We start from the raw sequence: 25,877 nt of genomic DNA on the forward strand, positions 1-25,877 counted from the left end.
ACTGAGGAGGGAGCAAGCTTGTTTTCTGCTGCTCCAGAGACTAGGACCCGGAGCAATGGATGCAAACTGCAGGAAAAAAGATTCCACCTCAACATTAGGAGGAACTTCCTGACAGTAAGGGCTGTTCGACACTGGAACACACTTCCTCGGAGTGTAGTGGAGTCTCCTTCCTTGGAGGTCTTCAAGCAGAGGCTGGATGGCCATCTGTCGGGGATGCTTTGATTGTGATTTCCTGCATGGCAGGGGGTTGCACTGAATGGCCCTTGTGGTCTCTTCCAACTCTACAATTCTATGATTCTAATATGTCACAAAGTTCTAGTGAATACAACATACAAACACAGTCCCCATAAAAAGGAATCACTGGCGCACTGTGTGTCTGGGTCTGGATATCTCACTTCCACCTTCTGGGAAGACAATGCTGCTAGAGACGGAATTTGGGGCTTTATGCCTGCAAAGCCTGGGCTCAGTCTCTCAGCTACAGCCCTTCCACACAAACCTGGGCTGAAACATTTAAACAAAGGTCATCTTTCAGCTCCAGGAATAAAAGCCTACCTTCAGTACAAAGACACTGACTTCTTCAGCCCCAGAAAGGCCTCTTCTGCAGTCCTTTATGGCCGAAGCTTCCCTGGGTCAGAGGCCGTCTCCTCAGCCGTAGAGAAGGGTTGCTGTGAGTGCGAAGGAGGAGGAGGTCCACAGGGCTGAGGGAGGGAAGGCAATGGGAAAAGGTCAGTGCCAATGGCCATGGAGGGCAGAAGGTGACAATGCCTAGGAAACTCCCCTGAGTCCCAGCCATTCTAGGAATGAGTGGCAGGAGTGAGTCCAGGGGGCTGAGGGCGTCTCCTTTCCCAAAGGGGGAGGCAAGAACGGAAGGACCCTCCCCAGCTAGGGCCCAAAGGGAGGGTCTCTTTAACAACTCTCTCTCCCAGCCCTCAAATCCCAGCCTCCCCACTGGCCCTGAGTCCCTACCTCTTCTTCCTCAGAGCCCCCCACAGGCCCCTTCCTTCCTTCCTTCCCCCCAAAATGGAGGGGCAGAGGCACAAAGGAACACACTTCTTTCCTTTCGGCCCAAGGAGCCTGGCCTCCTTCTGACTCTGGAGCCTCAGGAGAGAAAGAGAGGCCTCTGTTCAACTGAGGCCTCAGAGAAGGTTCCGGAACATTATTCCCCACAGTCACAAGCAGCAGAAAATGGCCTCCGGAACACAAAATGGCCAGGGATGGTGGAAGGGACTGGGATTCCAACCAATCAGTTCTAGGGATAGTGGGAGGGACTGGGATTCTAGAACACAAAATGGCCACCAGAACACAAAATGGCCACTGGGATACAAAATGGCTGCCCCTTCCTCATCGCTTGGCAGTTGGCAGTCTGAGGCCTTCAGGGAATCCAAATTGGTGGATGAAAGGGCCCCAAAGTCGGAAGGGATCCCAAATAGGATTTCCAAACCTTAACAACACCTAGACATTTTCCTGATGCTATTGAAAGTGAAACTGATCCCCTCCTTATTTACAATCAATAGTGAAGGATGTTAATACTAATATTAAGAGTGCCCATCGTCCGCAACCCAGCTCAGGTCTTGACCGCTCAGGGAGGCCAGTCCAGCTGCAGGTGGCCCTCCGTCCGTCCGTCTGTCCTCCTTTCCTTCTGCATTCCTCCTCTTTTCCCCAGCATCAGCCCCTTTCCCAAGAAGACTGCATCTGCACTATAGAAATAAAGCACTTTGACACCGCTTTAACCGCTCAGTGCTATGGAATCCTGGGATTTTACCTTTGGACACTTAGCCTTCTCTGCCAGAGAGCTCTCATGCCACAACAAACTACAGATCCCAGGATTCCATAGGATGGAGCCAGGAGAGTTAAAGTGGTTTCTAACCAGATGATTTCTGTAGTGCAGATAGAGCCCAAGTCAGTTGTAAAAGGATAGAAGCAACCAAGTGAAATTTTTATTCTGTTAAAAATGGTTTTACTTTTTTAAAATATAAGCAGTTTGTTTTTCTATCTAATCCTTACTCTTCTAGTTGTTGTTTCTTTGTATGTTGGTTTGTTTCATTCTTGGTAATATGAGTTATTCTGGTCGGTCTCCTTCCTTCTTGCCTGAAAGTCTATTAATAAGAAAACTGGGGAGTCATTTTAAACTTTCCAGAGGAGCCACTTTTGGCCTTGTTTGGGGGACTAACCTCCTCTTAGAAGCCAAAGCCCTATGTTTCTGAATAAAAATAATAAGGCTTGTATTAAAACTATCCTCCCCATTTCTGATCCCTTTTAAAACCCATGTTCCCCAGAAGAAGCAGAGCTTTGTAATAAGAAAACCCTCTCAGAAAAGAGACACAAAAGACACACAAAGAGACACACTTCCTTCCTTTTGGCCCAAGGAGCCTGGCCTCCTTCTGACTCTGGAGCCTCAGAGAGAAAGAGAAGCCTCTGTTCAACTGAGGCCTCAGAGAAGGCTCTGGAACATTGTTCCCCACAGTCACAAGCAGCACACAAAATGGCCACCAGAACACAAAATGGCTGGTAGAATACAAAATGGCTGCCAGAACACAAAATGGGCACCAGAACACAAAATGTCTGCTAGAAGACAAAATGGCTACCAGAACACAAAATTACTGCCGGAACACAAAATGTTTGCTGTACCACAAAATGGCTGCCAGAACACAAAATGGTCACTGGAACACAAAATGGCCGCTGGGACAAAAAATGGCTACTTCTGTCTCTGCGCTTGGCAGTTGGCAGTTTGAGGCCTTCAGGAGAGAGAGAGACAGAGGGAAGAGTGGAAGGAGGTCCTGGAGGGAGGGGGCCTTGGGAGATGGGGAGCCTTCCTGAGATATTTGGGGTTCGCTTCCTAACAAAGGGGTTTCTGGCCTCATAAAGGATTTGGGGCAAACTGGACCTGAAAGGCAGTAGTAGCCTTTTCTCTTGCCAATGGGATTTAAAGTGCATTTCCTGGACTGGATCTCCCAGCATCCACATGGCCAGAGAGAGGAGGGGTTCTGCCTTGCAGTAAGGCCCCTCCAATCCTTCTGAACCAAGGACTACAACTCCCACATCTTCTTTCTTTCTTTCTTTCTTTCTTTCTTTCTTTCTTTCTTTCTCTCTCTCTCTCTCCCTAGCTGCCTTGTGTTAGTGGTGTTACTGGACTTGTTGTCGTTGTGTGCCTCCAAGTTGTTCCTGACCTATGCCGACCCTAAGGGAAGCTCTTCGCAGGCTTTTATTGGCAAGATTTGTCCAGAAGTGGTTTTGTAAGTGCCTCTCTCTCAGGCTGAGAGAGTGTAACTTGCCTAAGGTCATTCAGTGGGTTTCCGTGTCTAAGAAGGCATCCGAACCCTGGGCTCCAGGGTCATAGTCCAATACTCCAGCCACTAAACCATGTTGGCTCTTTCTTGAGGCTTTGTCGTTTTTTCTGGAGTGGCTCTAAGTCATTGTCGACTTCTGGGGAGCCTCTCCTGGGGTTTTCTTGGCAAGAGCTGTTCAGAGGAGGTTTGCCATTGCCTTCCCTGAGGCTGAGAGAGTGTGTCTTCTTGCCCAATGGACCCAGCTGGTTTCATGGAGGAGTGAGGCACTGGACTCTGGCCTCCAGAGTTCTAACCCAACACATAAACCACTGCACCACACTGTCTCCCATTCCCATGTACAACCTGAGAAATAATTGCAGGTTTTTTTCTTCATGTGTATCTTCACGTCACTTCTAATTTATGGCAACCCTAAGGCAACCTTATCATGAGGTTTCTTTGGCAGGTTTCTTCAGAGAGGGGTTGCCATTGCCATTCTCTGAGGCTGAGAAAGTGTGACTTCCCAAGGGCCGCCTAAGTCCAAAACACACTGCAGCAATAACCCAATCTGAGATTGCTTTAACTGCCCTAGCTGAGCTCAGTGCTAAGGAATTCTGGGAAATTTAGTTTTCTGAGACATTGAGCCTTCTCTGTCAGAGAGCTCTGGTGCCACAATAAACTCCAGTTCCCAGCACTGGGCCAGGGAAGTTAAAGCGCTCTCAGACTGGACTATTGCTGCTGTGTGTTTTGGACCTTACTTGGCCGCAAACTGTCCATAGCCTGCAATGCATCTCCTAATTCTGTTGGCAGTCCCTCCCTCCCAACACTTTCTCATTTCCACTCAAAACCAGCACAAAGCTGGCAGATGGAAAGAGGTTTTAAAGCAGCATTTAAATCTGCCATATTTGTTTTTAAAAGAGTAAATGTCCCAAATGCTGTTATCAGTTTTGTAGCTATTATTACAGAAAGACGTAGAGTGCAAACTCCTCAAGTACCTTTATTTTCTGGAGTGAGATGGGCTTTTCCAACTGACTCACTTTGATGATCTCCGGTGGTCCAAGCAGCCAAACTGCGGTTCTGTAATAATAATAATAATAATAATAATAATAATTTTATACCCCTCTCTTCAGCCAAAAGGCTATCAGAGTGTCTTACAAACTGTTAATTAGACATTTAGACATTATGGCTCTTAGCCCAGCAAACCCTTAACTTCCTTAAATCTCGCTGCCATCATCCAGCGAATTATAAAAGGATTTCCCTTAACCTACACTGGGACCAGTAAAGGAACCTTATTTCTACTTCTTTACTGATCTTCCCAAGCATCAACTGAGCCAAAAGACGTGTAAAAGGAGCGTCGAGTAGAAGATACTCCAAGGAGATATTTACTATAAATAACAAAATATAACTAAAATATAAGTCACACAAGATATTAAGAATCTTGCAGGTTACAATATTTGTAAGTATATAATATACAATTCACACAAGCTATTAAAATAATAAATAGACCTAAACATCCAATTCTGAGACTAACTTCCAAGATCCGCTCTTTCACTCTCTCTCTCGATCTCCAACCGACACAATTCCCCCAACTGTCTCTTGGTCTCTCAGGCCTTATATCTCCTTCTCACGGAAGCTTCCAGAAGAACCTTCATCTTGCTCTCTGATTGGTCAAGTGAGCCTTCCTTAGCAGTGATGTCATTCTGCATTTGCATAAACCTCCCTTTTCTGCCTGAAGAAGACCTCCATTGACTGGAGCCCAGTCATTACACTTTCCCAAGGCAAGGCTTGCACCTATTTTCCAATGTTGTTCTTGGGGTCTGCCTCCCAGTTGTTTCCAGCTCTTATGGTGACTTTATGGGAGTCTCTGAAGGGGTTTTGTTGGCAGGTTTCTTCAGAGTGGGTTTCCCATGGCCATCCTCTGAGGCTGAGAGAGTGTGACTTGCCCAAGGCTTCAGTTCTTTTGGAAGCCTTTTTGCTTTATCTTCTAGAAGGCAGCAGTTGCTTCTTCCTCTGAAGAATGAGAGGAACCTTCTGGCATCCAAAAGGCTAACATTCTCTGGAGTTATGTCTGATAATATGAATATATAGGATTGCAATCCCTGTTCGTTTATTAAAAGGTTTATAGTGCACCCCATATCATAGAATCTCATAGCTATGTCCCTTAATAGCAGTTAACCAAATTAAACAGTATATAAAACAAAAACATGGAACAAGCTAGACAAGAGGCCTCCAGGCTCCACCTGGCTCTTTTGCATTGGTGGCGGCTGTGGAGCTGCGGCTGTGAGGAGGCCAAGCCTCAGACACCTCTCCGCCGTCGCCGCCGGCAACTCCTGTGGTGGTGATGGTGACGGCGGAGAGGAGGCCAAGGAGAGTGCCAGAGGCGTCCTCTCCGCCGCCGCCTTTGCGTGAGGGCCAGGTGCTGGGCTGGAGTCTTCTTGGCCTCCAACACCCAAACCTGGCACTTTTGTGCTTGCGGTGGCAGCGAGGAGGCTGAGGAGGCATCTGGTGTTGCTGCTCCGCCACCTCGGGCTCCTCGTTGCCAAGGCCAGGGGAAAGGCGAGGTGTTTTTCCTGGAGGCCAAGTGTGCTGGCAGTGGAGCGAAGGCCGAGGAGTACTGCCAGAGGCCTCTTCGGCCCCCTCTCCACTGCCGCCATGGCGCAAGGGCCATATGGGGCTATTGGAGGCCAAGAGGCTTCTGGGTCACCACCCGGCCCTTCAGCGGTCATGACAGTGGAGGCGTGCAGGCCGAGGTGGAGAGGAGGCCTCTGGCGCTGATCCTCTGCCTCCTCTTCACTGCCACCTCCGCAGAAGGGCCGGATGGTGGGCTGGAGCCCTCTTGGCCTCCAACATCCCCACGCGGCCTTTCCCCTGACCCATGTTCCCCAGAAGGAGCGGAGCTGTGTCTATTTGAAAACACACACAAAAAACACAAAAATAAACACACTTCCTTCCTTTTGGCCCAAGGAGCCTGGCTTCCTTATCTCTCTAAAGCCTCAGGAGAGAAAGAGATGCCTCTGTTCAACTGAGGCCTCAGAGAAGGTTCTGGAACATTATTCACCACAGTCACAAGCAACACAAAATGGCCGCCAGAACACAAGGAGGCAGGGACTGGGATTCCAGCCAATCAGGGCCAGGGACACAAAATGGCTGCCAGAAAACAAAATGGCCTCTGGAACAGAAAATGTGAGTCTGGGGCAGGGGGTGGGGTCTTCCAGGTCCTCTGCCCCCATTGGCCAGCCTCAAGAAGAGGAGGAGCTTCTGCTTCTCTATTTAGCTCTGCGTGCGGAAAAGTGACCGAGGAGAGAAGCAGAGTGTCAGAGGGAGAAAGAGACAGATAGAGAGACAGGAAGGAAGGAGGAGAGAGGAGTAGAGTGTAAGAGAGATAAAGAGACAGACAGGAAGGGAGGAAGGAATGAAGGAAGGAAGGAGAGAGGAGCAGAGTGTAAGAGAGAGAAAGAGACAGACAGAGAGGGAGGAAGGAAGGAATGAAGGAAGGAAGGAAGGAGAGAGGAGCAGAGTGTCAGAGGGAGAAAGAGACAGATAGAGAGACAGGAAGGAAGGAGGAGAGAGGAGTAGAGTGTAACAGAGATAAAGAGACAGACAGGAAGGGAGGAAGGAAGGAAGGAAGGAGAGAGGAGCAGAGTGTAAGAGAGAGAAAGAGACAGACAGAGAGGGAGGAAGGAAGGAAAGAAAGAAGGAAGGAGAGAGGAGCAGAGTGTCAGAGGGAGAAAGAGACAGATAGAGAGACAGGAAGGAAGGAGGAGAGAGGAGTAGAGTGTAAGAGAGATAAAGAGACAGACAGGAAGGGAGGAAGGAGTGAAGCGACAGCAGAGGGACACGGCCTGGAACCACTAGGCTTCACTGATGCACTGAGATCTGGCTGGGCCTGGCTTGGGTCTACTGCTGCTGCTTTCCTTTGGCCACTGCCATTAAGGACGGGAGGAAGGAGGCCCAGCAGTCCTTCTAGGCATGGCCCACTCTCTCTGAAGTCCCAAAGGGGATTCCAGTGCTTTTAATGGTGGCGCTCATGCTGTAGCAAAGATGATGATGATGATGATGATGATGATGATGATGATGATGATGATGATGATGATGATGATGATGATGATGATTTTATCAGGCCTAGGGGGGAGGATAGAGCTGCTGCCAGACCTTAATCATCATTAATGTCACCTTCCTGTGCCTTCTTGCTTTGCACCACTGTAATGGCCATGGCTCAGTGCTATGGAACTCTGGGAATGTTCTTTTGGTTTGGCATTTTAGGTGTTGTTAAGGTTTGGAAATACTGTTTGAGGACCCTTCCGACTTTGAGGCCCTTTCCTCCTCCATTATGGCTTCCCTGAAGGCCTCAAACTGACAACTGCCAAGCGCTGGGCCAGAGGCATCCATTTTGTGTTCTGGCGGCCATTTTGTGCTGCTTGTGACTGTGGGGAATAATGTTCCGGAACCTTCTCTGAGGCCTCAGTTGAACAGAGGCTTCTCTTTCTCTCCTGAGGCTCCAGAGTCAGAAGGAGGCCAGGCTCCTTGGGCCAAAAGGAAGGAAGTGTGTCTCTTTGTGTGTCTTTTGTGTCTCATTTCTGAGAGGGTTTTCGTAATACACAGCTCTGATCCTTCTGGGGAACATGGGTTTTAAAAGGGATCAGAAATGGGGAGGATAGTTTTAATATAAGTGTTATTATTATTATTCACAAACATGGGGCTTTGGCTTCTAAGAGGAGGCTTCTCCCCCGAAAAAGGCCAAAAGTGGCTCCTTTGGGAGGTTTTAAAAGTCTCCCCAGTTTCCTTATTAATAGATTTTGAGGCAAGAAGGAAGGAGACAGACCAGAATAACTCATATTACCAAGAATGAAACAAACAAACACAGAAACAAACAACAACAAGAAGAATAATGATTAGACAGAAAAACAAACTGCTTATATTTTAAAAAAGCAACACCATTTTTTACAGGATAAAAATTTGACTTGGGTGCCTCTATTCTTTTACAACCAACTCAGGCTGTATCTGCACTGCAGAAATAATCTGTTTCGAAACTGCTTTAACTCTCCTGTTTCCATCCTATGGAATCCTGGGATTTGTAGTTTGTTGTGGCATGAGAGCTCTCTGGCAGAGAAGGCTAATGTCCCAAAGGTAAAATCCCAGGATTCCATAGCACTGAGCGGTTAAAGCGGTGTCAAAGTGTCTTATTTCTAAGTGCGGATGCAGCCTTCTTGGGAAAGGGGCTGATGCTGAGGAAAAGAGGAGGAATGCAGAAGGAAAGGAGGACGGACGGAGGGCCACCTGCAGCTGGACTGGCCTCCCTGAGCGGTCAAGACCTGAGCTGGGTTGTGGGCAATGGGCACTCTTAATATTAATATCAAAATCTTTCACTATTGATTGTAATTAAGGAGGGGATCAGGTTCCTCCTTTCAATAGCATCAGGAAAATGTTTAGGTGTTGTTAAGTTTGCAAATCCTGTTTGGGGTCCCTTCCGACTTTAGGGCCCTTTCATCCTCCATTTTGGGTTCCCTGAAGGCTGCCAACTGCCAAGCACTGAGGCAGAGGGAGCCATTTTGTGTCCTGGCGGCCATTTTGTGTCCCGGTGGACTTTTTCATTTCTGTCAGCCATTTTGTGTTCTGGTGGACATTTTGTGCTGCTTGTGAATGTGGGGAATAATGTTCCGGAACATTCACTGAAGCCTCAGTTGAACATGTCAGGGAATGAAATGGATGTGGCCACTAGGTGGAGCTGTTGTGCAAGTTTTATATATATATACAGCTCTAGTGGCAGTTATATGTGTCAGCATTCGAACAGTGCATCATCGGAATGTTGATGCAACTGTCAACTGTCCTTCCTAACTGTCACTGAGAGACAGAGTGAGACAGTTGGTGTGTGAGAGCAACTGCCTCTCTGTGGATGGTGTTACTGTGGCTGCGTCACAGGTTGTGTTATTATTGTTGGTTGGTGTAAATAGTGTGTATTAGAGACGGTTGTCCAATACACTGTGTATATATATATATATATATATATATATATATTGTAAATATTGCAAACGAAGATTAAAGTCCTCATGAAGAGTGAAGGCTTGTTCTGTGGTTATTTCTCAAGCCTGGAGCTCATGTCCGTTTGCAATGGTGAAGGAATATTTCCTTCTTGACCAGAATACCTTTGCAGACATCTCCACAGATTCCTTCTCCCTGGCGTCCTGTCGATGTGGTTCAACTCAGCAGGTGGTCGTGGTGGACAAAGCACGTATTTCCACACGCCCCAACAGAACAGAGGTTCCTCTTTCTCTCTCTGAGGCTCCAGAGCGAGAAGGAGGCCAGGTTCCTTGGGCCAAAAAGAGGGTTGTGTGTCCCTTTGTGCCTCTGACCCTCCATTTTGGGGGGAAGGAAGGAAGGAAGGAAGGAAGGAAGGGGCCTGTGGGGGTCTGAGGAAGGGAGGCAGGACCAGTGGAGAGGCTGGGCTTTGGGGGCTGAGAGAGAGAGAGGTGGGGAAAGAGACCCTCCCTTTGGGCCCTAGCTGGGGAGGGTCCACCGGTCCTTGCCTCCCCCTTTGGGAAAGGAGACCCCTCAGCCCCTGGACTAACTCCTGACACTCATTACTAGAATGGCTGGGACTCAGAGGAGTTTCCTAGGCATTGTCACCTTCTGACCTCCATGGCCATTGGCACTGACCTTTTCCCATTGCCTTCCCTCCCTCAGCCCTGTGGACCTCCTCCTCCTTTGCACTCAGAGCAACCCTTCTCTACGGCTGAGGAGACGGCCTCTGACCCAGGGAAGCTCCGGCCATAAAGGACTGCAGAAGAGGCCTTTCTGGGGCTGAAGAAGTCAGTGTCTTTGTACTGAAGGTAGGCTTTTATTCCTGGAGCTGAAAGATGACCTTTGTTTAAATGTTTCAGTCCAGAATTGTATGGAAGGGTTGCAGCTGAGAGACTGAGCCCATGCTTTGCAGGCATAAAGCCCCAAATTCGCTCTCTAACAGCATTGTCTTCCCAGAAGGTGGAAGGGAGATTTCCAGACCTCAGACACACAGTGCGCAAGTGAGTCCTTTTTATGAGAACTGTGTGTGTATGTGTTGTTTACTAGAACTTTGTGAGATATTAGTTTCACTGGGTTTATAAAATGAATTTATATACGTCTTCATTTACCCCAAATGAGCATAATCCAGGGTGCAATATTCAAGTCATAAAGCTATACATTTATAGATATTTGTTATATCAAGTGCAACGTATTCGGCAGTGTGCATCTTTTTAAAAAATATTCAAGGAAAAATGAAGAAATTGTGATTTTAACAACAGATCCATTCAGAAACAATGCACACAAATGTATATGCCTCAATTTCTATGTGGCTTTAGCAAGAAGAGGGAGGAGGTTCATACTTCATGCTCCTGCTATGACTGACATAGGAAACACAGCAGTTAAGCTTAGAAAAATAGTCTCATCTGCAAAAATAAAGTAATTATTTTGACCAGTGTCTAAATGGGAAGGAGGCCATGATGATGGGAGGGCATGGATTACATCTGTAAAGTAATTCATGTCTCATCCAGCCCTAGAGCTAGAGCTTCTCCACCTGGGACATAAAGCAGGCCCTCCCCCCCTCCTCTGTGTGAAAGAGAAGTCAAATTCTCATCAGTCATGATGACATAGCATGAAAAATTTGCATTCCTGCATTTAAAAATCTGAGGAGTCCTGAATCCTGTTGGTTAACCCTAGAGAGCAGACCCACTGAAACCATAAGTGACTGGTGAGTCAACATATAGATAAATCCAACTGATTCAGTGATTCTACTCTGATCAGGACTAGGCACAAGATAGAGGCTAGGATTTAGTTCTGCACGTGGCTGGAACAGGATATTCCCAAGACAAGATGGACAGGCAACAGTGTGGAAAATGGGCACTCTCCACATGGGCAAAGACACTATCAGAATTGTGACTTCTCTGCGTGCAGAAGGCTGCCATGGGAATTGGGTGCTCCCTTTCCATCAGCTCAATGGAAGGGCTGGATCCCATGGAAGGGGAATAACCTGAGAAGAGAGAGCTCCTTTCCTGCCCTTCCTGACGAGGGGCCTCCCTGGGGAAGGGCCATTTGTAGACCCTTTCCACCCAGAGCAACACTGGAGCATAGAGAGTTCTGCTGGTTTGGCCACTGGGAGAATGAGGAACCACCAGGCCAGACAGCCTGACCCAGCAAAACCCTCTATGCTCCAGTGTTGCTCCGAATGGAATCAGACTACAACTGGCCATTCAGTGACCCAGATCCTACCATACAGTTGTGGAAGGCATCCCGCATGGCCATTCCATGCCTGTTGAGAGTGTTGGTGTGAGGTATTAGAGAAGCATCCAGCTGTGTTTCTGTAGTCAGAAGCAAACTGAAGAAATCTTCCTCTGAGGGCATTGTGGACCTCTGCAGGTTTCAGCAGATAATGCACTCATTTCACATCCAGCTATGAGGACATAGGACCCTTTCCAATTCCCCATCCCCTGATCCCCAGCTACTCTCAGAAGGCATGGAGTAACTGTTGTGTAGGGGAGCTGCAGTGAGTCTATGCTAGGTCCAGGGGGTTTTGTTTGGTGCAGAGGGAGGAAGGGGATGCTCACCTCTACATCGGCCCAAAGGAGGCATATGTTACCTGCATATGTCATCAGCAGGATGCTCTTCTCTGTGTCTTTGACTGCTGCAGGGTTTCTTGCTAAACCAAGCCTTACCCTGGTCTCTTTTCTCAGGAACTTCATCGCGACCCCCTTGTACACGGCGTTGGGACATTGTTTGCTGGAAGTGACCAAAGTGCAGGGCCACCAGGATCCCCCTGCCCACCTGATGGCCAACACAAAGGCCAAGCAGACGGAGCTGGGCTCCAACAGAAAGAGGCTGCCGAGGGTTAACAGCTCTTTGGTAAGTTGCCATCCTGACTATTCGTTTTATCTGTGTCTGGGCTGGATCATGAAAGCAAGCGGAGAAGATACTGTCCCAGTTTGGCAGAGAGAGTCCTGGTTAATCCTCTGTCTCCTCATTTTTTCAGGGGCTTAGGAAATGTCCTATTTCACTCTCCTCCTCCCATTTCCTCCTTTCTCCTCAGGTCAGTTCAGTTGTTGCAAAGTGCATTCCAGGTTCAAAAGAGTCTACAGCCCATCAATGCAAAAGAGGGGAGAGGGGAGGAGAGAAGGGGGCAGGGTCTTGCCCTTGCCAGGAATCTGAGCTAAAAGCAAAATGCTGTACCCTTTCTCGCTTGTGTGATCTTTATCATTAACAACTTTGGCCATCTTGACCCACTTCTGGTGTTGCTTGTCCACATGTGTGGTGCTTTCCCCATCTGTGAAATGCTGGATGATATGGAAGAATATCTCTGGACTTAAATTGAGGGTGGGCCCAGTGGCCCTCAAGCCCAGAGTACTCCCCAGAACTGTTTATTAAAAATGAAATTTGCCTCTGAAATTAGGTGAAATATGGCTAAATGAAAACTAATATACATGTTGCAATAGCCAGTATGTTAATCAATCAATAATATTCCAGAAATGGCCGAAATTATATTGTTTATCATATTGTATATTATATTGAAAGGATTCGAGACAAACTGGATCTCAAAGGCTGTAGCTTTTTGCTTTCTTGCAGAATTTAAAGTTTATTTCCTGGACTGAATTCTGAAGTGATGAAATAATATTTGCGATGCACCATGTGCTTTCCTCCCCTTTTGTTTAGTCACTCTCTGGATCAGGGCTATTTTCTATTGCAGGTGACCTTTGCGGATGTGGCTGTATATTTCACTGAGGAGGAATGGAAACTGTTAACGAAGAAACAGAGACTGATATACAGTTATGTGATGATGGAGAATTATGGAAATGTAGCCTCTGTGGATAAGGAACCTGAATCCATTGCCCTTCCTTTGAAGACTGAGGGCCCTTTCATAATTCACTGTCAGAGTGCTATGATTCCACTTTAGAATTATAAAATCAAAGAGTTGAAATAGACCACAAGGACCATCCGGTTCAATCTTCTGCCATGCAGGAATAGACATTCAAAGCACCCCCAAGAGATGGCCATCCAGCCTCTGTTTAAAGACCTCCAAAGAAAGGGACTCCACCAAACTCTGAGGGAGTATATTCCACTTTTGAAGAGCTCTTACTATCAGGAAGTTCCTCCTAAAGCTTAAGTGGAATCTCTTGTCCCTGTGGCTTGCATCCATTGTTCCATGTCCATTAATTTGAAATTAATAATAATAATAACAACCATAATGTGATGCCACCATGCTCTGATGGAGTATATTCCACTGTTGAATAGCTCTTATTGTCAGGAAGTTCCTCCTAATATTTTGGTGGAACCTTTTTTCCTGTGGCTTGTGTGATCGAGTTTGGATTTATATAAATTTTGGGTACCAAGCGATCAAAAATCATGACCCCTGACTGACCCCATCACAGCCGCCATTATCCCAAAAGCGAGCTGACCACGTAGCCAGACAAGCCTAGCAGGCCATGGCTAAAGCAGAAAGGTAGATTTAAACCTTTAAAACCAGTTCTGGGAGTTGCCATTGTCGTAGGCAACCTGAATGAGGACAAAGGAAGTTTGCCTCACCTATTGATGGTATTAAGTACCCAGCCATCTACATAGTAGTCTTCTCCCAAAAAGTGGCAGACCCTTTTGTGTATCCATTGTTTAACTTTAGTCTTAGTCAATAGATAGCCATGAAGCCCTTTGTTCCACAGGTAGCTATAGCCTGAGGATACGTTTCGCAGTATAAATAAGACCCAGATTCCAGCCCTCCTTTGGGCTTTCTGAGCTACAGTTCCAAACCTCAACTCTGTCGAGCAATCGCTCCAGAGCTCTCTTGGGCACTGTGCCCTGCTGAAATCACTTGGGCAAGCCAAAGCCCACTGTCTCTTTCGGGCCTCTTGTTAGCTTAGCCCGCTGGAACTTAGCTCCTAGCCATCGCGGTTGCCGCTTGCTTTCTGTTCCCCGCTGCCGTGTTCACTTACCAACATCCCTCACATCTGTCGCTTGGAGAAGACTCCTAAGGTAAATATTTCAACGGTGCCTCTATCCTTTCTCCTTTACCCCAACTCTTCCCCTCCCTTGCTTTAGCATTGAATGTGCGTGTGCGTGTGTGATCCCTTTTTGGTTGTGTGGCTTTAATAAATGTTTATATTTTAATTGCAACTCATTGACATTGCAGTCTCTGTTTCTTGGGGTTGGACTATATGACCTCTGGTATACACATAGGGACCCAATCCGCTGCGTGCGTTGTTAGGACACACCTCTTGTAAATTTGAGCTAATTAAATTCCCCTGATTCGATCCTTCCTAACACTTGCGTCCATTGTTCTGTGTCCTTTGCTTTAGAGCAGCAGAAAGCAAGCTTGCTCCATACTCAGTATCTCTTCAAATACTTGAACAGGGCTGTCATATCCACTCTTAACCTTCTCTTCTCCAAGCTAAACGTACCCAGCTCCCTAAGTCAGTCCTCAGAGAGCATGGTTTCCAGACCATTCACCATTTTGGTTTCCTTCCTCTGGACATGCTCCAGTTTCTCAACATCTGTTTGAACTGTGGTGCCCAGAACTGGACACAGGATTATTGCAAGTGAGCCCTGACCAAAACAGAATAGAGTGGAACTATTACTTCCCTTGATCTTGACACTATACTCCTATTGATACAGCCTAGGATCACATTGGCCTTTTTAGCTGCTGCATCACACTGTTGACACATGTTCAACTTGTGCTCTACTACCATTCCTAGTTCCCTTTCACACATAATTTAATTGCCATAACAACTTCCTGTGGAATCTTGGAATTTCTAGTTTTAGTGAGGCACTATTGTTCTCCACTTTGTAAGGATTCTAAATATCCAATCCTAAACTGCCAATTCTGGAATTTTGTGGGAAGGAGCCATTGAGAGTAATGCTTTTTGCCCCTAAATGGTCCTCAGCCCATTCCTGAGCAAGTTTCATGGCTTTTGTGGCCCCTCTTCCAGCCTTTTGGGGCTCTGGAGAGGCTTCATGGGAAAAAGGCCTCCCTTGGCCCTGCAATGGATCAGAGAGGGCCCAACAGTGGCAAAATGGCCTCCACTTCCACAAAGGGATGCTGTGGGATATTGAGGGGCAAAACATTATACCATATTTTTAGGCAACACAATTTGGGGTTTCCCCTGAGATCCCCTGGGGTCCAATGTGACCACCCCAATTCCCAACAGTAGTTCATCCCTGTCTTAGAGATGCCTTAAGGTTGTTTTAAGGCTCATCCCTCACACTTGACCCTCACTAATATCAGAAACCATGTCCCAGACTCCTTGTTCTGCCTTTCCTAATGCATTAATTGTATATTGATTGTCTTGCCTTTCTCAAGAAATGAGCCTCAAAGTGTCCCTTTTGTGCATCACACTCTGTGGGTGTGTGTCTGTGATAGAGAGATGGAGGCAATGTGAAAAACAGAAAGGCAGGGAAGAGATGCTGAAGGTCAAATGGTAAAGCAGTGCAGATGGGCAAGAGGCAGGGTTGGAGAGCGGAGGGAGAAAAGGAAGGGGATCAGGCCTCTGGGATCCAGGAGGGGAAGGCAGGAGCAAAGCCAGGATCGCCTAGCTTGAAAAACACACAAAGCATCACAAGAAGTAATTTGCATTGTAGCAATAAGGGTAAACATCAATCCATAAAATGAAATCCTAAACCTGGCAGGTAAAAATTGTCCCAAATAACTTTGAGAAATATAGACTTAAAATAGTAGCTTTGGCACGGTTGCTTAGAAAGTTGTATCCTAATCGAGTATCTCCCAAGCTGAGTTATATAACATTTCAAGCAGAATACAAGCTGCACATGGCGTGTTTATAGTGTTTATAGTGGCAACCCACTCATTAACTTCAGACTTCTAAAATGATTCATATAAAACAGAAGAGTCAAATGGATATAGTGCAGAAAACACCGTATACAATCCTATTAATTCCAAAATGGAAGTTGTATAAAAATGTAATAACCTGACTCTTGGTCATAATTATTTCAAGATATTACATGGGTGTTTCTACATCTGTTCCAGAAAAAATCTGCTACAAATAATCGCAGATGCACAATATCTGGCAACTTTAACAGTTACCTGCTCCTAATAATACAATTATTTGCAAGCTCTCCTCTCCAACTTCCATCAACTTCACCATCCCTTGTACACACAACTCTAATCCACACCAATCCACATGCGAGCTGTATACTGTATTGGTTGTGAGTCATCTCCTGGTGCCACACAGCATGAAGGGACCTCTGCTGTTAGCTTCCATCATGCCTTGGTCTCTGACTCAGGACTTTATGGCAGTCTCACAGGATATGATGCCACTTGCCAATCAAACTATTTCTCCACATGTTTAATAGAATATTTTTGCAACATTCCTTTTTCTGACTATCTGCTTCCAGTGATTCCCTTAAGTCCCCCTCCAATCTCTTCTTTGTTAACTCCTATAAATAAGGATACAATTGTTCCATGGATTAAGGGGCATAAGTAGTACGGTCATCCTTGGGTTACTAACAGAAACTCTCTTAATTTAATCTCTAATAAGGAGGGGTTAATGAGGGCTAAATCATGGGTAACACCCTCCTCTCTTAACACTGATTTTCAGTCTTATCTGTCACTGTGCTTCTTTACAGAAAAAGATTTGAGTCATGAGAGAATCCACACAGGAAAGAAGTCACATAAATGCCAGCATTGTGGGAGACATTTTGCTTACAAGTCAATCCTTGTCATGCATCGAAGGGTCCATACAGGAGAGAAGCCATACAAATGCCAGCATTGTGGGAAATGTTTTTCTCAGAAGTCACACCTAGTGAGACATCAAAGAATCCACAGTGGAGAGAAGCCATACAAATGCCAGCATTGTGAGAAATGTTTTACTTCGAAGTCAAACCTAGTGACACATCAGAGAGTACACACAGGAGAGAAGCCATACAAATGCCAGCATTGTGAGAAATGTTTTACTTCAAAGTCACACCAACTGAGACATCAAAGAATCCACACAGGAGAGAAGCCATACAAATGCCAGCATTGTGGGAAATGTCTTTCTCAGAAGTCAGACCTAGTGAAACATCAGAGAGTCCACACAGGAGAGAAGCCATACAAATGCCAGCATTGTGGCAAATGTCTTTCTCAGAAGTCAGACCTAGTGACACATCAGAGAGTCCACACAGGAGAGAAGCCATACAAATGCCAGCATTGTGGGAAATGTCTTTCTCAGAAGTCAGACCTAGTGACACATCAGAGAGTCCACACAGGAGAGAAGCCATACAAATGCCAGCATTGTGGGAAATGTCTTTCTCAGAAGTCAGACCTAGTGACACATCAGAGAGTCCACACTGGAGAGAAGCCATAAAAATGCCAGCAGTGAACTAACATTATTTTTGTCAATAAGGAATACAAAAAATATATTTGCAGTCCTGCTGTGCTAAGAAAAGGCCCTTGTGATTTTGTTTTTCTCTCCATATGTCTGTTTATGTTTTAAAATTGTATTTTGTTAGATTTAGGTTTTAATTGCTAATAGGATAGATAACTGTTTTGGGTTGTAACTTTGGCTGGGGATTGTGGTTCGTGGTATAAGTTAGCTAAATGGGGGGCTGGGATTTGTTGCAGTTGGTTAGAATAGTTTTGGGAATGATAGCGTTTGGAATTTGTGGGATGTTGGCTGAAGAAAGTGGAGGCTGATATTAACAGGAAGGTGGCTAGTTTCTGGGAATGGCAAAGGGGGGCTTGTTACCTGTGGGGCCTAGACTGTGGGAATTGAAGGTGGGGGCTAGGTTTTAAGAGGGTGGAGTTTTAGGTTTGGGGGTTTTAATGTATTGTTTGGATTGGAGTGGGCAGTTCTGACGTAAACGCTGAATTTCTGACTATGTGTTCTCAATAAAATTCTTTGTTGTTTCAACAGACTGGACTCATTGGTGTACAGAAGTTCTGCATTTGCCCAAAATTTACCCTTTCTTCTCTCCTCAGCCATCATCTCCATTCCCAGCTGTAAGAACAGCAGAGGCAAACACACATACATTTATATATATATGTATATATGTGTGTTTGTGTGTGTGTGTGTGTATTATATCTACATACATACAGTATACATAGACTTTATTTCCAATGCAAAGCCTTCCTTTCTTGCCTTTCCTGGGCTCCATTGTGGCCTCTTCGAAGTGTCCTCAAAATAAGGAAGGAAGGGGAGGTCGCTGAACCCCTGGCACACTCCTTCCCTTCCCTCAAAGGCCGCCAGTGGAATAAACAGCAGGAGCAGTAAAGCCCTGGTGATCCCTGCACATGATCAGAAGAGGTCTTTGGATGTATGTGCGCATGCACAGTCTCAGCCCTAAAGCCATTGCTGCCCTCACACTCTGTTCTGAGGGAAGGAAGGATGGAAATGGGGGGAAACCGTTGTTTGTTCAGAGGAATGGCTGGAATGTCTTCGGGGGGAGGCGGGCTTGGGGATTATAAGAAGAAGGAATCCCCTCTTCTCCCCCCAACCAAAACACAGGGTGCCTGCCAGGTCTCCTCTCCCTCTTTCCTTCCCTGCCCCCTCCTTGGGAGATTCCTTGGGGCCCTGGTACTTATCATGAGAAGAGAGGACAGGGGGGACCATTAGAGAGAGGCATGACCATGGAGGGGGGTCCAAAGATAAAAAGGTCTTTGAGGAGCCCCCTCCATCCTGGAAAGTGGGGCAGAGGAGAGGCCCTCCCTTCTGATGCCTCATTTGGAGAAGATTTTTGTGCCAAATAAAGAGCACCACACAGCATAGGCTTCAATAGCATTGGAAACAACATTATTTGGGGGGGAGGAGTTTTCTCTGGGGTCTTGGGGGGAGGAGGGGGGAATCTGGGACCTGACTCAGGCACTCCCCCCCCCCCCAGAACCCATTATTAGAGCCTTCCACAGCTCACTGTGATGCTTTAAATGACCATTTTGCAAATAAAATCTCTCAGATAAGAGCCAACTTGGATGCTGACATTATTGCTGATGCTATAGGTGAGGTGTCCAGTGACTCTGTGAATGGGATCATCCTGGATCAATTTAAATCTGTGAGTACTGAAGACATGGACAAGCTCCTTGGAAGTGTGAAGAAGACAACTTGCCCTCTCAACCCTTGCCCTTCATGGCTAGTCATCCAAGAATGAGATGCACTTAGGACTCACCTGAGATATATCATAGATGCATCTCTGAGGGAGGGCTATTTTCCATCTTCCATAAATGAAGCGGTGGTACAGCCGCTTCTGAAAAAGCCCTCCCTAAATCCCTTGGACATGAACAAATACAGACCGGTCTCCCATCTTCCATTTCTAAACAAGGTGATTGAGAAAGCTGTTGCTCTTCAACTCCACGTGGTCTTGGATGAAACAGATTATCTAGACCCATTTCAAATTGGCTTCAGGATGGGATACGGAGTCGAGACTGTTATGGTTGCCTTAGTAGATTATCTCCGCTTGAGTATGGACAGGGGAAGTGCAACCCTGCTGGTGCTTTTGGATCTCTCAGGGTCCTTCGATACCATCAACCATGGCATCTTTCTTGAACGTCTGAAGGAATTGGGGACGAGGAGGCAATGCATTGCAGTGGTTCTGGTCCTATCTCTTGGGCAGATTCTAGATGGAGATTCTTGGGGATAGTTGGTCCTCTAAGAGGGAGCTTAAATCTGATGTTCCTTAGGACACATAAACATGAAGCTGCTGGGAGAGATCATCTGGAGACATGGCATTGGGTGTTATCAGTATGCTGAGGAATCCCAGATATATCTCTCCATGTCCCGGACTTCAGCGTCAACTAAGAAAGGAACCTCCCCTCTGAATGAATGTCTTGAAGAATTAATGGGCTGGGTGAGAAAAAAACAGAATGAAGCTGAATCCAGATAAGACAGAGCTGCGTAATGCTGGAGATCCTAATCCAGGTATGGAGGTTTGACACGTGTGAGCCACCTGTATAAGGGGTCACACTTTCCCTAAAGGACTATGTTAGTAGTTTGGGGGATGCTCCTGGATCCATCACTCCAGAGGTCAGTTCAGATACATGTGACGGCGAGGAGTGCCTATTATCTCCTTCAGTTGATATGCTAACTGCACCCAGTCCTGGAAGCTGAAGACCTAAACACTATAGTTCTGATCTTAATTTTATTTCATTATATTTATCAATTATTTCTATTTACTGATTTTCTGAATATATATCTGCTCACCTTTTTCCTCAAATAATTTTTCAAAATATGTAGTGAAAGTATTTTTAATTTTCCCTTGTTCCGTTATGATTGTGTTATTTTGTTTAATTTTAGTTATCATTTTCTTTTCTCTCTCATTCTTTAATCTATTAGCCATCCGTCGGCTTATTTTATTAGCATTCTCAAATTGATTTTGCTTTGATCTTCTTAAATTTATAGCTATTTCCTCTGTCATTTTTTCTCTAATTGTTCTTTCAATAGTTTTATTTCATTCATTATTTTTATCCCCTTTTGTTTGTTGTAGTTTTTGTTCTCTAATTTTAAATTCATTCCTAATTTTTTCCTCTTTCTGCTTTTCTCATTTTTTTATTTCCATTGTTCTTTGTATAAATAGTCCTCTTACAAATGCCTTACTAGTATCCCATACAACCTTCATTTTTACCTCCTTTCCACTGTTTTCTTTGAAAAACATCTTTAACTCTCTCTTTACCTTATTTACAAATTCTTCGTCATCTAGGATATCCTCTTTCATTCTCCATCCTATATTTTTGTCCCAATTTATATTTAATTCCAGCTCTATCATATTATGATCCGACATCGTCCTTGGCCAAATTTCCATTTTTTTTCTCTTTAGTAACCAGTTGCTTCGTCATGAAAAACATATCCAACCTTGAGAAGGATTTATGTGCATCTGAATAGAAGGTATACCCTCCTTTGTTCCCATTACAATGTGACCAAACATCTAACAAATTAAATTCCTCTTTTAAAACAAAAAACCTCTTGGTAATTTTCCTTGTCTTTTCTTAATTACTTTTTTCTGGGATTTCCTGTCCCAAATTGGATTGAGAACTCCATTGAAATCTCCTGTCAAGATTAATTTGTCATTATCAACTTCTCTCACAACCTCTGCCAAATTTCTATAAAAGGTTTCCTTCTTCTCTAATGGCCCATAAACATTAATCAGTACATATTTAACATTATCTATCAAAATCTCCACACACAAGAATCTACCATCTTTATCTTTCTTCTTTATATCTCCATCTTTTATTTTTGTTTCCTGTAAACACAATAAATCAAAATTATTCTTCCCTAGATACTGCATTACATGCTTTCTCTTTCTCTCTTGGCTTATTCCTTTTACATTCCACGAAACTATTTTAAGCCCCATTTTCCTTTTAGAGAGGTTCTTATGTCTTTTATGTAGACTTTCCTATCTCTCCTGAGTAACCCTCTTCTGAGCTTTTGTTTCCCAAATTGTCAGTATTTACCTCCTTAATCCCTAGATTATCTCTCCTTCCTTGCCCTTTTCTCTGGGTCTTTTCTTCTCTTTGTCTATTTACACTTTCTCCTTCCTTCTTGTCCCTTTCTTTATTTCTTTCTTCTTGCTCTCTGTTATCTCTGCTTAATCTCTCATAAAAGGCTTTTGCTTGTTCTATTGTACTTATCCTATATCTCCTCTGATGGTAATTAAAGATCACTCTTTCTATCTTATCCCATCTGTACAGTATCTCATTCTTAGTGCAAAAGAATATTGTTAGGAATTTATATTCCTGTCTCGTTCTAATTACTTGCAATGGTAAATCCTTATAAATTTCCACTATTCTATCTTCCACAATCAATTTTTTCTCATATTTACAATATTTGCTCTCTCATCCTTGAGCTTGTAAAACATACCGTAATGTCTGTCCAATTTCCTTTCCTTTGCTATCTTTGAGCTAAGTCTAAATATCTTATCAATCTGTGCCTCCATCAAATCCTCCTCAATATCCACATATTTTTCCAGCATAGGTATAATTTTGTCATATATTTGTTTGTCTTGTTCTTTAATTTCCCTAATTTTAATTGCCCTTTCCCTATATCTGACCTCCTGCAGAAGATTACTCTGTTGTTCCCTTAATTGAGCCTTTTCCAATTCTTCTGTTTTTTCCAGACTTTCCGTTCTTTCTAATACTTCCTCCACCTCCACTTTCACTCCTGATATCTCTTTAGCTGTCTATTTCCCCCCCTAATCCATCTATCTCTTTCTGCATATCCTCCCTTATCTCATTCCTGTTATCCTTCAATTCATCCCGTATCTCCTGCTTATTTTTTTTAAAATTCCCTTAGTTCTTTTAATATTATAGCAGAGATGTCCGCTTGCCCCAATGATCCTCTTCTCGCCATCATACTTCTAGTTTGCATTCACTTATGTTTTACCTATTACCTTTTCTCCTAATTTCCTTACTCACTTTAGAGGATTACAATCCCTAATTTACTATTCATGCAAAACCAATATCCGTACTAAACATTAAGTATCCATATATCAAATACCAATATGGGAATCAGATAATTATAGTCCTTATTGCTTTAGATGTTTTTCCCCTTAATATGTGGGCGCCTTGAGTCTGATTCTCTCTTCAGTCACTGTCTTGTCTTTTAATTCCACCTTCTTTCCAGCTGTTTACAGTGAGGTCTGGTTGTTATCTTTACGCTGTTATTTCTCTCTCTTAATTTACTCAGCCTGTACTCCCAGCTGTCTGTAATGAGCTCCAGCTGTGTTCCTTTCGCTGTTTTATCTCACTTTTGAATTGCTGTCTTCCCAGCTGTCTGCAGTCAACTCCCAATATTTCCAATTTCTTTCGTTGTCCAACAATTACACTCTCCAAATTAATGTTTAAAGTTTGTTTTATCAAGATATCAAATGTCCAGTCCAGTGTCCAGTATCCAATCTTATTCAAATCCTTCTGTTAATTCAAATGCACCAAAGAAAACCCCTTTTGTAAACACAAACATTCAGGTATTCCAATGCTTTAGGATCCGTTATTAACTCTCTACATCAATTTCATACAACTCAATACTTAGTGACTTTCAGCTTAGATACAACAAATAGTCTGTAAAGGAGTAGCATGCACCTACCACAGAAAAATAAGTTCAGAAGCTTACTCCTCTTTTTTACCAATGTGTTTATCAGTAATTTACAACAGAGTCCAGCTTTCCTCAGTCCAAGGTTTTCTTTTCCCACACTCTTCCTGGTAAGGAGCTGCTGCTCACAGATTCAATTATAACACAGAGAGTTATCAAAATCTTCTTCCTTATTCAATGTATAAAGTAAAGTTTGCCACGTTGCATCAGAGAATCCACACAGGAGCAAAGCCCTACAAATGCCAGCATTGTGGGAAATGTTTTTCTTCAAAGTCAAACTTAGTGAGACATCAGAGAGTCCACACAGGAGAGAAGCCATTCAAATGCCAGCATTGTGGGAAATGTTTCTCTTCAAAGGCACACCTAGTGAAGCACCAGAGAGTCCACACTGGAGAGAATCCATACAAATGCCAGCATTGTGGGAAATGCTTTTCTCAGAGGCCAAACCTAGTGAGACATCATAGAGTCCATACTGGAGAAAAGCCACACAAATCCCAGAAGTGAAATTACATTATTTTTCTCAAGAATGAATACAAAGAATATATTTTCAGTCCGCTGGTGATAAGAAGAGGCCCTTATGATTTTGTGTGTTAGGTTTGTCTGTCGATATGTCTGTTTAAGTTTTAAAGCTATATTTTGTTAAGTTTTGGTTTTAATTGCTATTAGTATATTTCTTTGCTTTAGTTTATAAATTTGGCTGGTGATTATGGGTTGTGGAATAGGTTAGCTAGATAGAGGGGTGGGATTTGTTGCAGCTGGCTAGAATAGTTAAGGGAATGATAGCTTTTGGAATTTGTGGGATATTGGATGAAGACAGTTGGTAGTTGGTATTAACATAAAGAGGGCTAGTTTCTGGGCATGGCAAAGGGGGCTTTTTTACCTATGAGGCGTAGACTGTGGGAATTGGAGGTGGGGGCCAGGTTTGGAAGAGGTTGGAGTTTTTGGTTTTAGGGATTTAATGTATTATTTGGCTTGGGGAGGGCAGCTCTGATTTAAAAGCTGAATTTCTCACTATGTGTTCTTAATAAAGTTCTTTGCTGTTTCAACACACTGGACTCATGGATGGACAGAAGTTGTGAATTTGCACAAAATTGACACTTTCTTCTCTCCTCACTCCTCAGCTCCATTCACAGCCATAAGAACAGAGGCAAACGCGTGCACACACACACACACACACTCACACTCAGAGAAACAGAGCTATATGTACAAAGCAGAGCCTTCCCAGCCTTTCTCTCCTGAGTCCAGCTCCGCTGGTTGGGCTCCATTCTGGAAGGAAGGAAAGAAGGACAGAAGGAAGGAAGGAAGGAAGGAAGGAAGGAAGGAAGGAAGGGCGTACTCCTTCCCTTCTTCCAAAGGCCGAGAGTGGAATAAGCAGTGACAGCAGCAGCAGCAAGGGCCTTGCGATCCCTGCGCATACTCAGGAGGGGCCTTTGGTTGCTAATGTGCATACAGAGTTTCAGCCTCTAAAGCCATTGCTGCCCTCACAGCCTGCTCTGAGGGAGGGAAGTGGAGGAGAGCCCTTGTTCGTTTGAAGGATTGACTGGAGGGTCTTCGGGGGGGTGGGGGGTGGAATGTTGTAAGAAGGAATGAAACCCCAATCTCCCCTGAAAGAAAGGCAGGGGACCTGCCAGTCCGCCTTCCCCTTCTTTCCTTCCCTGCCTCCTCCTTCGTGGGGTCCCTGGGGCCCAGGTACTTGGGAGGTTATTATGAGAAAAGAGGGCAGGGGGACCCTTGGAGAGAGGCATGGCCATGGAGGGGAGGGGGGTCTGAAGGTAAAAAGGGGTTTGAGGAGCCCACTTCCTCCTGGAAAGTGGGGCAGAGGAGAGACCCTCTCTTCTGATGCCTCATTTGGGGGAGAGTTTTGTGCCAAATAAAGAACATCACACAGCATAGGCTTCAATAGCATTAGACCAATCAATCAATTTTTTTTATTAATGCTTAAGCCAAAGGCCATTTGCATGATTAAAATGTAAAATCAGTGACAGAAATTCAGAATTATAAAATGCTCCATCAAATAACTAACATCCAAATTTTATACATTAAACATAATAAAATTCCAGACATTTAAATAAAACAACATTAAAAAGAACTTCAAAGTTTAGATAAGATCATCCCCATGACAATCAACTGCAATGTCTGCTATTGCCCTTGCCCGAATTTTGATTGCTGCTGAGGCAAACAGTGAAACCTTATAAGTTACCTGAGAATCACTATCAGACAGGAGAAAAAAAATCTTTTAAGACGTGGTATTAGACTGTAAATTGGACAGAACAGATCCCATAAATTTAGTTCTTGGATCAGGATATACTGAGCAAAAAAGCAGATAATGAGTTAAGTCCTCTATTTCTGGAGCTCCACAAATACATAAACGGGAATCCGTAGGTGTGTGTGAATATCTACCATCGATCATGGCTGAAGGCATTGTTTGGAAAGGAAGAGCTGTAAAAGCCTGCCTAAGCTTTGGGAATGTAAGCTTCCCTAGATAAACAGTCATCTGATGGTCCAATTTATATAATCTAAACCATTTGGAAAATGTCGAATTGTTAATAGCCAGTCTATCCAGATACACATCATGGTTAAAAATGCAGCTTGGTAAATG

This window comes from Sceloporus occidentalis, unplaced genomic scaffold, assembly GCF_023333645.1.
Source record: "Sceloporus occidentalis isolate IW3139 unplaced genomic scaffold, rSceOcc1.0.p SCAF_21, whole genome shotgun sequence".
Classification (NCBI taxonomy): Eukaryota; Metazoa; Chordata; class Lepidosauria; order Squamata; family Phrynosomatidae; genus Sceloporus; species Sceloporus occidentalis.